Source organism: Balaenoptera borealis, assembly GCF_965194805.1.
Source record: "Balaenoptera borealis genome assembly, chromosome: X".
NCBI lineage: Eukaryota > Metazoa > Chordata > Mammalia > Artiodactyla > Balaenopteridae > Balaenoptera > Balaenoptera borealis.
In genome coordinates this window covers 105610774-105625552 of record NC_138881.1, presented here as the reverse complement: position 1 = coordinate 105625552, position 14779 = coordinate 105610774, and positions in this window count along the sequence as shown.

Sequence of the window (14779 nt, the reverse complement as noted above, 5' to 3'; positions counted from 1 at the left end):
CAGAAATGATGAGAGCCAAACAGAACTTTTCCCTGAAGCAGTGATTATTTTGCACTTAGGAAGTGGAATAGAAGCCTGTTCAAATATTCTTACTTAGGGACCCATAATTTGAGCACACATCATTACCAGGATCCATTTCCTTGACTTTATAGGAATATATAGTCCACATTATTAAATTATTGCCTCCTTTATCAGATTTCTAAAATGAGATGACTCAGATGTTACAGGCATAACAACCTACATAACAACATGGACCATCATTTGTGTTCTTCTTTTCTTCCCAATAGGGACATATTAGCAGTTGGGTAACATTTAACCTCCAACTTCTAAAATATTATTGAATAACACTTCACATTTCACAGAAAATGTGATTTCAAGCATCCAACTGTGGATGCTTCTGTGATTCTTTTTTTCACAGAACCTACACGAAGCCTATCTCCAAATATGTTATATGGTATTCACTACATCAGTAATTTGCTTTAACACCAATGTTTCCATACTTGTGAATATTGCACTTAATAGAAGTGCTTCATACATTCAACTATGTAATGATTTCTGATGTTACTCAATATCAGCTGGAAAATACTGTATGAAACACACAGGAACTTTTACTAATAGCAATGTGAACATTTTCTACACATACACCTAACTCATGTGTGATTAATGAGTGTGTGTCCCTTAGTCCTCTAGCCTCTGGCTTCACTTTTTTTTTATTATTCAAATATAGCAGCTTAGTCACAACACTATTCCCTATGTCTCTAAGTTTTCTTGGGTGAGCTGGGAAGTGGAAGGCTGATGCTTTTCCTGGGTACCTCTTATCTTCTTATGCCTATTCCTTCATTCCCTACCTTCACTCTCTACCAAACAACACTTATCAAGTATTTTACATATATCAGGTTTATACTGAAGGTTTGAAGTAATATAGTGGGATTATAGCACAACAGAAAACATCTTAAAATTTAGCATCAGATATCACTGCCCTAAATTTTTACTGGGCCTTCCCTGCCACTAAGAGCTTCTTGGTGGCTCTATCTCTTCCATAGGCTATCACATTTTCAGGTTTCTTTCTTTCTTTCAAGACTTGTTTCCTTCACTTTCATCTCCACATTGGTGTCCTTTTGCCCTTTCTTTAAAGCTACCTGCATGAACTCATAATCTTTTTTACTCTCTTAGGTAGCACTATAAAGTTATCTCTTTTAGTGCTCTGGATTCTAACTTTTTCAACCAAAAAGACTCCTCAAAGTACATTGCAGTTTTTTTTGTCCTGAAAAAAAAAAAAAGAAAAAAGGTGATAGTCAACATTAAGGAGATTGTTGATTTTCCCCTAGAATGCAGCAGAAAAGCAGACATTTTGTTTTTTAAATAGCACTTTTCCCATCTGGCTACATATAAAGGAAGGCTTTATGGCCCAGAAATTCACAGGTATGTGCATAATGTCCCCATCTCCATGGGTGAGATTTGTCAGACCCTTTATCTAGCTTACAATATTGTAAAAAGTTTCACCCTTAGTATTGAATCTCTCCAATTCCTATGAACATCAGTATTCCCAAGTCTGGTTGCTCACAAAAGGCCTGTCTTTTTCTCCCTGCTGTCATCTATCATTTCACACCATTTCTAAAGATTGCTTTCCACCATTCCCCCTCAGGAACTTCTTGGCTAAGTGGTCATTTTAAATATGATGCTGCTATCAAGAAAAAGAACATTTAGAAAAAGCCCAAAAGATGGTGTGTATAACTTTAAATGCTTCACACTGTACATAACGAAAAGACAATATACATGAAAGTTCCCAAGAAGGAAAAAGAAATTTTAAACAAAGAGTTATACCTCACTTTATTTAGTGATTATATTCCTGAACAATTACATGCAAATTTAATTTCAGTAAATTAAATCCTATGTGGCAACTCTTAAGAAGAAAACATTACTTAAATGGGACTCTGGAATAAATTCCTTTATAAAGTGAACTTTTATGCAAGTATTGATTTGTTTCTATCTGAATATCATAAATTTAGTTATACTTGATTAATACAATATTCTTGTTGGGAAATTAATAGGGGATGCCCCCAAACAAGCTTCCTTTGTGAAAGAGGACTATGCTTTGTCAAAAATTCCTTCTCTACCTTGTAATGTAGATGAAACTTACTTGAGTTCATTCTGTTCCCACAAATGAAAGGGAGAAGAGGGTGAAAATTCTCTGGGAAAGATTTCTTTATTGACTCCCTAGTCTTACTTGATTAGTTTAGAGAAGGAGCTAAATTCAGGAAGAAATTTGACTTCCATTTTATTAATATATAATACATAAAAATACAATATACAGATCTTAAGTGTTCAGATTTCCCAATTATAGTCACCAGTGTCATGAAAATATCTTATTTTGAAACCTCCAGAACAATAGATCTCCCTTAAAACATATTATTTCACCCTTTTGATTACCATCGAGGGGAGTAGTAATGGTAGTTAAGATAAGAGTTTGAATCCTAATTCTAACATTTACAAGTTATATGATCTTGGAAAAGTTGTTAACTATTTTCTGTATTTGTGTCTTTATATGTTATACAGTGTTAATGATAAGGCAAAAATTAAATGAAATAATATATGTAAAGGGCTTCACTTAGTGCCCAAGACATAAATACTTGATAGCTATTTGCTATGAATGCTCTTCCTATATGTAAAAACCATAATATAATTGCTAAGTCAGAAGGGTTCACTATTGTAGACAAAGATGTTTTGTGTTGACAAATAGTAAAATACACATTCATTGAATATACTTTGAAACTACTACATATCATGTGTACTTTGTACTACTACATATCATGACTTATGCTGAAATTCAGTCACCCTGGCAGTTGAAACTGAGATAAAAGCAGACTTTCAGCAATTTAGCTCTTCTAGAATGGTAATGGACAGAAATGATTGAAATGAATAAGTATTCTGTGTCCAATGTATATAGAAAAAAATTTCTTGTGTCATGATGAAGCACAGTTTGAAGCAGTTAAGATTTACAGTTAAATCTGAAAGCCAAGACTTGGATTACTTGAGCAATTGTGGTTTGGCAGACTTGACTTGTGTAATGTTACTTCCCCAACCAAATGCCTAAGGCTTCAGACTCCTTGAATGTAGAATTCTGGAACACCAGAATAAGTTTCTCTGATTCTCTATAAAAAATCGATGTTATATTATTGCTTATAAAATAATTCAACAACATGGAATGGGGGAAATAGATTAAAGGAAAAAATCAGTATAATTCTACTATCAAACCCACTCCATTTAATCTTTAGAAAATTTAATAATGAAGTTTGTGGTTCAAAATTAAAAATTTTGAGTGGTTGTTTTCTTTCAGCTTAAAGTATTATATCTGAGACCCTAGTACAGCAAGCGCTATTTTTACTACTGATACATTATGAATTTTAGTGGACTTTATTACAGACATTCAAATAAAAAGCTGTCAAGAGAGATAAAAGGATGTAGATCTGGATTTTAAGGGACTCTAATTAGATTTAAAGGTCAGCAATAGCAGAAAAAGGCAACGTATCTAAATAAAGCATAAACTTCTATGAGAGAATATACTAATATTTCATGTAAAGTACTTGTCAGACTGATCATGGTGCCTATTCCCAAGAGTTAACTCTTTTCTGTGATGTAACTTTAACATGGTAATCCCTGGTTAATTTGCTTTTTAAGTACATGGTGTTTGCTTGTTTTTACAAATGGTTGAGTTTAACTTGTAGATGATCCAGTTATGCTACATGATGCTTTCTCTCAAAATAAGCACTTTGGCTAGGAATCTTGAGTTCACTATTGTCTTTGTTTTCTTTCTGATATACAGTTAAATATTGATGGGATTTTTAAAAGGCAAATGTTTCGGGTATTATAAATTACTCTTTATTACACTTTAATTAGTATACTCCTAGAGATGCTCAATTATAATAGCTGTTAATATTTCTGAAACTTAAATTAAGATTCTACACTGTTAGTGAGCAAACTCATTAAAGACATGAAAGGATGACAAGATGAAAAAGGATTTACATTTGTAGAATCTCCTGTAAAATTATTAGAAGTGACAGGTTCCATTTTTTTGATGCTGGAATCAAGGTTGCATGTCTAAACCATAGTGACACCATGGTTAGATTTTGCATAGCTGAGAACTAATAGGAAATTAATAGAGTGTAATACAGGCCTATTGAATTTGGTATAATGGTGCTACTTTGATGCGTAAGAACAGAAGGCATAATTTCAATCTTTGTTTAGTGTCTTGGACAGCCAACCTCAGTAGCATCTAAGTATGGTCAGGATTAAAAATGTGATGGATAGTACCACAGCACCTTCTTGACAGCTTTTCTGTTCGAATACACATTTCTGTCACAGCCCCAGAAAGTTTGAAGGAGAGTTCAGAGATGAAATATCATAGCTGCAACAAGCTCAGTGTGAAGCTATTATGTTTTGAAAGGAAAAATAATTGCAAATTGTACATTTCCTAGGCACCTATATGTATTAATAATGCAGAGTAATAAATGCACTGGAGTATACTAATGAAATGTTATTGAACATTAAAGTTTTGGAAACTATAGGGTTATGAATCTGTCAAGAAAATGTCAATGCATATGTTTACTTTCAGATTTCTGTACCTGTTTTAGGCAAATAAATATTTGGGAGAGTTGTGAAAAAAACATGATTTATTCCACCTTTCATAATGTCTCTTCAGTACATTTTTAAAACAAATTTGAGGTACTTCTAAGCTGTTTAGAATCTAAATGATCAATACATCCACCCCCCATGCAAATCTTATGCTCATCTACCAAAATCATTTTGAACTGCACAAAAGATTATCTTTCTAGGAAGTGTGGTTTTCATGAGGTACTATAGCATTGTTCTATCAAGTATTTTTTCTTAAAAAAATTGAAGGGATCCCCCTGAAAAGAAATATTAAATAACCTACAACCTCGTATCCCACATTTATTTCATAATAGAACTACATTCTGCAACAACTTTTTTTCTCGTGATATATGTCTTCCCCCATTGTTTCTTCAAGTAAATTCATTTTTACAGCAATAAATCAAAAGTGTTAGTGTTCAGAGTTTGCAGCACCCTCGAATATTAAGTTCTACTCTATCTTGAAGAAGGAAATGGACAGAGTTCAACTGAAATGAGCATAAAATCATTTATAGAATTCTTCTTTTGTGAACCAAGAATAACCTGCCACCCTTCCTGACAAATTATCTTTGAGTCTGGGAACCAAGCATTGCACAAGGACATTGCATACTGCAGACCATTGGTTTATCAAGCACTGCAATCTATTTTTGATAATTTTTGCAATGAACATTTTCATTATAATGAAATAGTTGTCCGCTATGTCAGAGTTAACACATAATTAAGATTAATCATTCAATTAATATGGAATGCTTACTGCGGTTAATATAGAAATATGAGTCAAGGTATTCTACACCGGCCTAAAATGTTCCCATAGAGATATTATCCATAAAGATAATAGATACTTTGTGCTTGAAAGAAAGTCAGAAAGAGAATTTGAAGGCTAAATAATGGGAAATTGTTTTGCTGGTTTCTCAATGTGTATTCTCGATATTTGTGTCATTAATTTTGTTGGTTTCTATCTAGGGGTACTTGAGCATCTATTTACTCAGCTTTCAGAATATATTTATTGAACATCTATATATGCATGGTACTATGCTGAGGTTTTGAATAGGAGTGTGGCACAGACTCTTCCATAAAAACGCATAGAGAGAATAGGAAAAGTATATAGAGTGCACCAATAGCTATAATCCAATATGTAATATGATAAGTGTCAAGGAAGCTATTGTAAAAAGTGCTATGAGAGTTTAAAAGGAGGAAAGGTTACCAAGAGAGCGTTCATAGAAAATATGGGCCTAGAAGTAGTGCTAGACTGTGGACAGGTGTGCCTCATCCAGGAGGAGATCATTCAGTTTAGAGGTACAACGTGAATCATGTCACAGAGGCAGGCAAGTTCTCATCATGTTCATGGTACAATGAGTATTCCAACTCCTACAAGAGTAGAAGTGAAGGAGACAAATAGAGAAATGTTTGTGGGGAAAGTAGGTTGGAAGCATTTATGGAATTTTTTCGTGTAACACTGGTAAGTTTATGCATACTAATAGGAATTGGAGAACCATTAATGTTTTCTGAATATTTTTTGTTGTTTATTTTATCTCTGCTGCTTTGAAAATGATACAAGTTCCTCTTGAAACTGTTTCCTCACCATTACGTCCTGTTTTCCTCTTACCTCTCCGGCTGTTCTTTCTTAGTCTTCACAAAGTCTTTTCCCTATTTACCCCTTAAATGTTGTTGTTTCTTCATATTCTTCCTGGAGCATCTCACCTATTCCTTTATCTACAATTACCACCACTATCTTTAGAATTTTACAGTATCCATTTCCAACCCAATGTTCTCCTGAGTTTTATATCTGAAAATCCCATAGTCACTTTGCTTGTCTGTCTCTCTTACTAGACTATGAGCCCTTTGAGTCTTATACATTTTTTTATCCTCATTGTCTAGGTAGCCTAATACAAAATAGATGTTCAAGACACATGTTTGAAGGCAGGAATGAATGAATGAATGAATGGTAGCATTGTGATGATAATTGTACTCTGGGAAACTGAATCTTGCAGTAGTTACAGAAAGTATCAGAGTTGGCTTGAGAAATGGGTTGCACTTTTTAACTTTTGTGTTTCATTCTCCACATTACTTGTTCTTTACTTAGACCTACACAGAGATAGAACCCTATTAATTCACATACTCTTGCAGAAACACAGACTACATTCACTTACACAAACACACATTTGTGATGCTCTTCCATTACAATTCCTCTTACGGATACCTTGAGGAAACCATGCAATTTATAGGCCCCTGTGTCATTTCCACTTCTCTCTGTCTTCCACACCCAAGAAAAGCTTATTTGCCATGTCTTTGTGTTACTTTGTATTCACCTGGCAACTATCACAATTACAAGTCTATTGTCTAACAGGTAAGTATATAGATATTTTTTAAAAGTCAAGCTTTATGTTATGAACTCAAGTTAAATGATGACAAATATAGAGGTATGTTTTCTGATTCACAGTATCATAATGGTTCTATGAAAATTTTACTTTGGATTGTTTTATCTTTTCCTTTCCTTGATGCTTTTTGGTTCCAAACTTATTTTATGGAAAAATAAATTTCTATTGTTTATTACTAAACAACAATCAACAATGTTACTTTGCAATTGATATCTAAAAATAAAGATCATTCACTCATTTGATAAATATCTGTTACACATTTACTAAGTATAAGATACTGTGCCATGTCCACATTATAAGGTATAAAGAACATCTTTAATACAGTATACATAGGTCAGGCTCCTGTTTCAAGCCCTAATTCAACCATTCTCCTCTCTGCTCCAAAGCCAAAAGATGAATCATCTTGGTATATTTCGCATTGTCTTCATCAATATCATTGTAATTCAACAAGTATTTGAATACCTAGAATGTGCAACACATTACACTAATAGACATAGCGGGGAAAGAACAAAGGTAACAAAACCATTTCCCATCCTTTAAGAGCTTAAAACCAAGTACATTTTACATTTATTGAGCCTTTACTGTGTTTCACACATGTCCTGGCATTTACATTTATTAGCAAAACCCACATGACTTAGCTACTATTTTTATCTGTACTTTTTAGGTGAAGAAACTCAGGCAGAGGTTTCTCATCTGAAGTCTCACAGCTAGTAAGTAGAGGACCTAGGATTTTCATTCAGGTCTTTCTGACACCAGAGACAGACTTTTTAATGAATGTTACTACACTATATTTCCTGGAATGAGAAAGAAAGATGCATGCGCAAATAACTACAGTTCAGCAGTGATTGTGAGATATAAATAATAAAGATGTCAACAAAGTACTGTGGAAACACAGCAAAAGGATATGGGAAGATTTCATGGAAGAAGGCTTCATTTAAATCAAGTCTGTAATAACAGTAATAGCTACCACCTTTGAGCAAGTCCAGCTTGCCAGATATTTGTGATGATCTTTATACATACCACTTATATCCTCACAATAATGCTAACAAGTTATTTTACACTCGAGGAAACAAGGGCTCACAGTGATCAAAACCTTGTCCAATGGTCATACACCTAAGAGTAGCAGATCTAGCATTAAGAAACCAGCCTACATAGATTGCCCTTTCCCCTCCCCCAAACCCTTCATTTCCACTTCCCTACACTGCTACTCATAAATATGGTTTCAACTTATTTAAGCAGTGGTCATAGGGAAAGGCATGAAATTAGGGAAATTTAAGGTTAGTTTTGGAAATGACTAGTCACTATTATTTGGAGTATAAAGGTATATTGTGCAGGAGGATAGAAGAATAGTGAGAGATATAGCTAAAAGCTCACTTAGGTTAGATTGTGGCAGGCAGAAAACATCCAAGTTAGAACTCTGCCAGTCAAGATACATTTACAGCCAACTATTAGATAAGTTGGTATAGGGATAGAGAATAAAATCAGTAAATATTCTCCTGTAATAATTCAGGCAAGGGATAAAGAATGCCAGAATTAGGTGATGAAAGTGGGAATTGCAATAAAGAGAACAATGTTAGAAATACTGTGAAGAGAGCATTGACAGGATTTGTCCCCGTTAACATCCCCTGAAATCCTCTTTTCTAAGATTATGTACTTCCAGTTAGTAAATTTTCTGCTAAAAACATGTTTCAGTGGAATGCACCTTCTGCACTATATATTCATAGTTTTGTCTAATAATATGAGTTAATTTTTGTTGAATTTTGTAATATTTAAGGACACAGACTGCTTCCCCTAACTTCGCCTTAATAATATGTGTGTAAATTCAAATATACCTTTAAAATATTAGCTAAAATGTTAAAAATAACATTATAATGATTACATGGATTGATTGAGCATAAATTCATTCTTTCTTACTTTCATCATAAAGAAGTACTATATCTACCATGTTTCAAAATTATTTACCTGACTCCACATATCGTCAGCCATCTCCATTTTTTTCTTCCATTCATAGAAAATTCTTCAGAAGTCGTCGTTTGCCTCCAACTCAAAAATCTAAAGACAGATTTTTATCCCCATCAATACACTAAAGCCATTCTTTTCAAAGTCAACAACAACCTCCAAATTGCCAAAAACTTGGGTTAACCTTTAGGCTTTGTTTTACTAGATCTATTACTAATATTTGACACAGTTGATCACTGATCTGCTTCCTTTACTTAGGTTCCAGGACACAAAATTTTTCTTGTCCTTCTCTTATCTCACTGGCTGCTCCTTCTCAGTATCATTTGCTTAATTCTCTTCCTCTTCTCAACCTCTAAATGTTGGAGTTCTCCAGGAGTCTGTCATCATGTGTCCTCTTACCTTCTCTATTTAAACTGAATTCCTTGATGATCTCATACAGTCCTAATGCTTTTAAATGTCATCTGTATTTTGAAAATTTATGTAAGTAGCCATGAGCAATGGATTCAACTCCAGGCTTCTACATCCAGTTATCACTTTGATATCTAATAGGTATCTTAACCCTTACATGATAAATAACTAAACTGTTGATTTCTACTCCCCCATTCTGGAACTTGTTATTCCTGCAATATTCCACATAAAGGTAAATGCACTCAGTTGCTTAGACTTAGCCTTGGACATCATCCTTGGCTTCTCTCTTTTCCTTACATCTTTCCCATCGAATTCCCGTCAGTTCTATCTTCAAACTGTATCTGAAATTAAAAAACTCCTTACCACTTGCACTACTGCCACTCTGGTCAAAGCCATCATCTTTCACCTGAATCACTGTAATAGCCTTCTAATTGCTCTCCCTGCTTCTACCCTCTCCCCATTATAGTCTTTTTTTCTACACAGCATTCAGAGCTATCCTTTTAAACCTAAGTCACATTGGGCTGATCCTCTTCTCGAAACACTCCAATGAATTTGTGGTAGCTTTAAAGCATACTGCAAAATCTTTAACACTTCCCATCAAGTGGTGAAATATATGTCCTCTCACCTTGAGTTGGCTTATGTCTCTTTTGACCAGTAGAGTGCTGCAGAATGCTGCTATGTGACTTCCAACGGTAGGCCATGAAAGATTATGCAGGTCTTACCTTGTTCACTGGAATAGTTTCTCATAGCTCTGAGCTGCCATGTAAGAAATCTAACTGTCCTGAGTTTGCTGTGCTATGGTTGACAGTCCTAGCTCAGCTTAGCCTTCCACCCATCCCCACCAAGGTGCCAAATATGTGAGGGAACCTTTTGCAGAACCTCCAAACCATCCCATCTGCCAGCTGAATGGCAACAAGTGACATTCATCAATGCCACATGGACCAGAAAAATCACCCAGCCAAGCCTCGTTTTAGTTCCTGACACAGAAAATCATAAAATATAGTTAAATGGTTGCTGTTTTAATTCCCTAAGTTTAAAGATTGATTGTTATGCAGATAAATGGAATAGACTTATTCAAATTAAGAGTAAAACTCTTTTCAAACTTAACATGATGAAAACTAAACTCCATATCACCATCCCTAAGCCTGCTCCTCCACTAGGATTTCCTAACTTAGTTAACGCTAACTGCATTTTTTAAGTCTCTTAGGCCAAAAACTTGGAGTTATCCTTGATTCATTTTTTCCTCCATATTCCACCTAAGATCTCACAGCAAATATTTTGGTTCTACCTTCATATTATGTTCAGAATATGGCCACTTCTCACCACTTCCAATGCTACCACTCTGGTCCAAGCCAGTCATCTATCACCCATATTACTGCAATAGTATCTCAACTCAACACCAACCCCCGATTCTTTTAATAGAAATTTGAAACATTAGTATTTATTTTGAAAAATTAAGTTTCAACTGTGACCTACTTCTTTATCTCAGGAAACACTGGAATTGTCTTTTTCTTCAGTCGTCCTTCATTTCTCTCCCACAAACCTTTGAAGAGCTGGTAGTGTGTAGGACATGCTCAGCTTTGAGCCTGGTTCGTGCCCAGTTATCTCTCAACAACACAAAGGTATCTGTTGTTTTCCTCTATTTATCTACAAAGATGAGCAATACATTCAATTTCCATGGCACTACTTTAGACTTGAACATGAACAAATAATTGGATGAGGGTGGTGGTGTAGGAACTCTATTAGAATCTCCTGATGAGCCTTTTCAAACTATTCACACACACACACACACACACACACACACTCACTGAGAGAATGGTAACTCTGAAGTGTACTCCTTTCCCCAACGTTGGCCTCTTTCTAGACTAGAATTAACATTGGAGTATATACAGAGAATTGAAATCTATATAGATTGCTTCTGAATAACCCAGAATATTTTTCCTGGCTGAAATAAAATTTTTCTAAGGGAAGCAACCAGGTAAATGATACAGATTGAGCACCCAGAAAAATTAGTAGAAAAAGATGAGATGCATATGACTACTGTAGAGGATGGCATCCCGGTTCTCTCATGGTCATACTGGACACCATTGTAATTTAGTATCCTTACATTTTCATTTTACTTGAACTGTTTTAGAACACATACCAAAAGAACAAATAACACACATAATACACACTGAATCTGTTATCATTTATCTCACATAATTCAGATGCAGTTGAAAATATTACACTCTAGCATTTAATAAAGACCAAAATTTAACTTCAGGTAGAGTTGACATGATAATTTTAAGCCCCAAATGAGATTTTTTGTGTGTTTTGTTTTGTTTTGCTTCTTTTGGAACATAGATTTGGATAGGGGAAAGTCAGGTTGAAGAAAAGGATCCGGGAAAAGGCAACAAATGATTTAGAAAATAATTATTGGCATCTGTTGGTCCTCTACAATGGGTTAAAGTCAAAATTAGTATTTTTGTTCCCTGAGCTAATTGAGACTGCACTTTAAAATCACATTTGGTGTAATGAAGAATGAGGTCAAGTTGTGCTATGTCTGGGTGACATACAGCTCAATGGAATGTCTAGACTGTAGGGTCCTTAGGTCTCCATGGAACTTTGGAAGCTTCATTTAACACAAATAATTTCTATGTACTTTTTGCATTAGGAACAGCTGTACTTTTGCATTTCCAAGTGATCTCTGTCCTCAAATAGCAATTTTTTCATCCTTCTGAATATGCTGTTGCCCTCTCTCCTTATGTGTTTCTTGGACTATGAACTTTTTCTGCCTACATGATGCATTTTAAAAGTAAATAATTTACGGGGAGTTGGGGAGGTGGAAGAATGGAGGGTTAACTGCTTACAAAAACCTGTGCTCTTGAGGTTTATTATCTGTGAACCTTTTAGGTAGAATTATAGCCTTATATTCACTGAGTGACCTGAAAAGAATCAGGTGAATACTAAAGGGCTTTTTCTTCAGATCTGTAACTATAAAAGTAAATTAAATTATACGTGAAAAATAAAGGAGAAAGACAAGTTTAATCAGATGCCTTACTGAACATCAAAACATATGCTAACTAGGCCAGTTCAGATTATCTTCTTAAGAAAATTGGTATTTGTCATCACTCTATGGGTTTTTAGTTTCTGAGGCCAGCACACTCCTGAAGCTGTTATTTTATCCCACTAGCTACTAAGACTACACTTCAGGGGAGCTTGTATTCTGAACCTCTAGATTTCCGATAAACTTGACCTGAATCAAAGATTATAGCATGATTCTTCTTTTAATTATGCTTTTTTTCAAATAAAACTAATTACTAGTGAACAGAACTACTGATAAACATTAGAGAGCACTACAGATCAAATTACATACAGCTTGGAGCAAGATTTAATAAATGAACAGCTAAATTAAAATTAATACAATTAAAATCGGGAAGTTGCTTTTGAAAATCCACTATGTGTTAATGTAATTGCCATTTGGTCTGTCTGATTATTGTTATGTTGTCTGGTTTTAGTACAGTGCATAATTTATCATTTATTTAATTATGATGCACTGAGTTCCTACTATGTGTCATACACTGTACTAGGAATTGGGATGCAAAGATTGTGAAGTCAGGTATCATAACTTCAAAGTGCTCATAGCACCAACTCAATAAAAAAAAAAAAGCTGAATGTTTAAATATTGGGGGAAACACAACAAGCTCTTCAATGGAACGTATATGCATACAGACAGAGTATGTCTGTAAAGATTACTAAGAAACTAGTAAAGTGGTTGTCCCTGGGTTGGAAAACTAAGTAACGGGGGAAAGGGCAGTGAGAGAGACTCACTTTTCACTGTATATATTTTCAGTTTTGGACTCCTGTATGAACTACATTTAGTATACATTTAAAGTACAAAATAATTGTTTTAAAAATATTTTTTAAATGTTTGTGCTTGCCATACATAGTCTGATCTCATCAAAATGGGCCTGTCAAAGTGGCAGGTAACTTTTGAGATTTAGGTGACTGATCAAAATACAGGTGAACAGGGCATTAAGTAGATAGATATATACGTCCGGAACCCAGGAGAACAATTTCTGGGCTAGAGATACAGAATTAGGTAATTGAAACCATGCAAGTGGATAAGATTAACCAAACTGAGATAAGCTATGGACCTACCAAAGAATGATATATGGAGAGAAATAGGAGCCAGCAAAGAAAATTGAGAATGAGTATGATGAATATGAAAACCAGCAGAGTGTGGTAAGGGAGCAATGCGAAACAACAATGGGCAACACTCAAATGTTGTTAAGAGATCAAAAAAGAGCTAGAAATTATTTATTATATGTGACAGCAAGGAGGTTGGAGGATATTTACTAGAGTATCCTTAAGGAGACAGGCAGATAGGAATGACTGGAGGAATGTGGATATAAAGAAGAAAGATTAGCAACTTGAGAAGTTATTCTTTATTTTTAAATGTTTTAATATTTTTATTTTTAATTGAAGTATAGGTGATTTACAATGTTATATTAGTTCCAACATAGTGATTTGATATTTTTGTAGATTATACTATATTTAAAGTTATTATAAAATATTGGTTATGTTTCCTGTGCTGTACACTACATCCTTGAATCTTATTTATTGATATTTTATACCTAGTAGTTTGTACTTCTTAATACCCTTCCCCTATCTTGCTGCTCCCGCCACTCCTGTCTCCACTGATAATCACTAGTTTGTTCTCTGTATCTATGAGTCTGTTTCTGTTTTGTTATGTTCCTTCATTTGTTTTGTTTTTTAGATTCCACACATAAGTGAAAACAACAGTATTTGTCTTTCTCTGTCTGACTTACTTCACTAAGCATAATACCCTCCAGCTCCATCTATGTTGCCACAAATGAAAAAATTTTATTCTTTTTTATGGCTGAGTAATATTCCATTGTGTGTGTGTGTGTGTGTGTGTGTGTGTGTGTGTGTATGTGTGTGTGTGTGTATATGTACACACCACATCTCCTTTATCCGTTCATTTGTTGATGGACATTTAAGTTGCCTACATATCTTGGCTATTTTAAATAGTGTTTCTATGAACACTGGGGTGCATATATCTTTTCAAATTAGTGTTTTCGTTTTCTTCAGATATATACCCAGGAGTGGGATTGCACGATCTTAAGGAAGTTATATTTTTAAATTTTTGAGGAACCACAATACTGTTTTCCATAGTGGCTGTATCAATTTACATTCCCACCAACAGTGTCCTAGGGTTCCTTTTTCTCCACATTCTCGTCAACACTTATTATTCATTGTCTTCTTAACAATAGCCATTCTGGCAGGTGTGCTGTGATATCTCACTCTGGTTTTGATTTGCATTTTTCCCTTCCTATAATTTCTTATAATTTCTCGTTGTAGCCTCTTCTTTTTCACTTAAAGAA